Raw genomic sequence first — 2,637 nt, 5'->3', positions numbered from 1 at the left:
CTCTCCTTCACCAACACTCCACCCTTCCCAACATCATGTCCCTCTCCAAGGAATAGCACGTCCTAGCAATTTGTTCAAAGAGTGTGAGGCAAAGCCTCCTCATTCTTGCCTCCAAAAGAACACTCCAGCTGCACCCTCTCTAAGACATACCTATTTGTTCTCTTGGCCATCCATGGGATGTTCAGTGTTCTTCTCCAATACCACAGCTCAAAGGCAATAATTCTTTTTCAATATCCTACATTATGCAGATGACACAATCTTGCTTGCTGAAAGTGAGGAGGACTTGAAGCACTTGTTGCAGAGTATCAAGGAATTCACTCTTTGGTATGGATTGCATCTTAATGTCAAAACAAAAATTCTTACACTAGACCAACAGCATCATGATGGATGGAGAGGACATTGAAACTGTCAACAACTTGATCTTGCTTTGATCCACAATTAACACCCTTGGTACAAGCATTCAGGAAATAAGGAGATGCATCACACTGTGAAAATATGCAGTTAGGGACCTCTCCAAATTGTTGATGAGTAATGATGTTAGTTTGAAGACTAATATGTGTCTGATATGGGCCATAGCCTTTCCTATCATTTGCTTTGCATCTAAGAGCTGGACAATGAATAAGGATGACAGAAAAGAATTGATGCCTTTGAGCTGTGGTATTTGAAGACGAGCACTGAATATCCCACATACAGCCAAGAGAACAAACAGATATGTCTCGAAGAGGATGCAGCAAGAGTATTGTTGTCTGGAGGCAAAGATAATAAAGCTTTGCCTCACAAACTTCAGGAATATTACTGGGAGAGGCTCTTCCTTGGAGAGGGGCATGATGCTCAGAAAGGTAGAGGGTTCAGTGAAGAAGACCCTTAACCAGGTGGATTGGTATGACTGCCACAATGGTGGGCTCCAGGGTGTCAGGAACTATGAGGATGGTACAGAATAGAAAAGATTTAGATCTGTTCATGGGGTCACTGTGGGTAATACTCATCTCAGTAGCATCTAACAACAACATATCTGTGTTTTCAGTGTCATTATAGCATTAGCAATAACCTTACTTAGTGAAGGCCACGTACAAATATAACATCAGAGCAAAAAATCATATTTAATGCTATCAAGTTGATTTTTACTTAGTGATACTGTCCCAAAGAGTTTCCAAGGCTGTAAATCTTAATGGAATCAGATTGCCACATCTTTACTCCTTAGAATAGTTGTTGTGTTAAAGCTAGCAAGCTATTTTTTTAAAAAAATTTCTTAATTTCAGTAAAAATTTACAGAGACTTTTGGATTTCCATTCATTCATTGTTGCACTTTTCTCCCCTCCCAACCCTCCCCCCTAGTACACTACCCTCTTGGAAGAGTAAAACAAAAATTCTTTCATTGTTTTACAAACATTCCCCCAGGTCCACATCACAATGTAGCCTACACTCTAGACTGCTGTCATGACAAAAATACCTAATCACATATCCCTTTTAAACAGTTTCTCCCTCATCTGTTTCAATGCAGTATACATTATTGAATCCATCTTTCTCAGTCTCTCCCCAACCCCAAGGTCAGTCCTGTTTTACAACAGTGACACCATTTGTCCTTTTATGACAGAGATACTTCACTCAACATAATGTCCTCCAGAGTCACCCATTTTGAATAATATTGCATGAGTTCCTTGTTTTTCAATGCAGCATAGTATTCCATTGTGTGAATATACCACAGCTTCTCTATCCATTCATTTGTTGATGGCACTTAGGTTGTTTCCAACTCCTTGCTATTGTGAACAAAGCCTCAGTAAACATGGGTGTGCATATATCTGCTTGGATGTCAGTTATGGTCTTTTTGGGGTATATTGCTAGTAGTGGAATTGCTGGGTCAAATGGTATCTCTATTTGTAACTTTTTGAGAAAGCACCATAATGCCTTTCACAGTGGTAGCACTACTAGCAACCTTTTAGTTAATAGTTTACCTCTTACTCACTGGGCCACCTGAGCTTTTATTCAACATAGTGTTATAAAAATAAGTTCAGATAAGGTCTTTGCCAAAGCCGGAATAATGTTAAGGTCTCAGTAGGGCTACATTTCTTCTGGAAGCTTTAAGGGAGAATTCATTACTCTCTTACTTTTCCATCTTATTGAGGTTGCTTGCATTCCTTGACTCCACACATTTTATTCCCTTTTTCAAATCTGCAATATAAAATCCTCTAATATTTCTCTGACTTTTATGATTCCTTTCCCACTTTTGTTGTGGTTGTTAGGTACTGTCAAGTTGACTACCACTCATAGTATTGACCCTATGAACAGATCTAAACCTTGCCCTAACCTGTGTTATCCTCATATTTTTCATGCTCAAGTCCATTGTGGTACTCACCCTGTCATTCCGTGTCTCAGAGTGTCTTCCTATCTTTCTCTAACTTTTTACATTTCCTAGCATGATATCACTCTCCAAGTATTGGTCCCTCCTGAAAATATACCCAAAGGAAGTGAGACAAAGTTTTACCATCCTTGCCTATAAAGCAGATTCTGGTTGTACTTCCTTCAAGATAGATTTGTTTTTTCATTTGAGATTCTGTAATATATTACTCTTAGCTGATACTACAATATATTGTCTTCTCCTGTCATCTTAATTCATTGTCCAACTTTCAGATATACAAA

This window comes from Elephantulus edwardii, unplaced genomic scaffold, assembly GCF_000299155.1.
Source record: "Elephantulus edwardii isolate Elephantulus edwardi_28Jun2011 unplaced genomic scaffold, EleEdw1.0 scaffold00034, whole genome shotgun sequence".
NCBI classification, from domain to species: domain Eukaryota; kingdom Metazoa; phylum Chordata; class Mammalia; order Macroscelidea; family Macroscelididae; genus Elephantulus; species Elephantulus edwardii.
Note: the sequence above shows the minus strand (reverse complement) of the source record.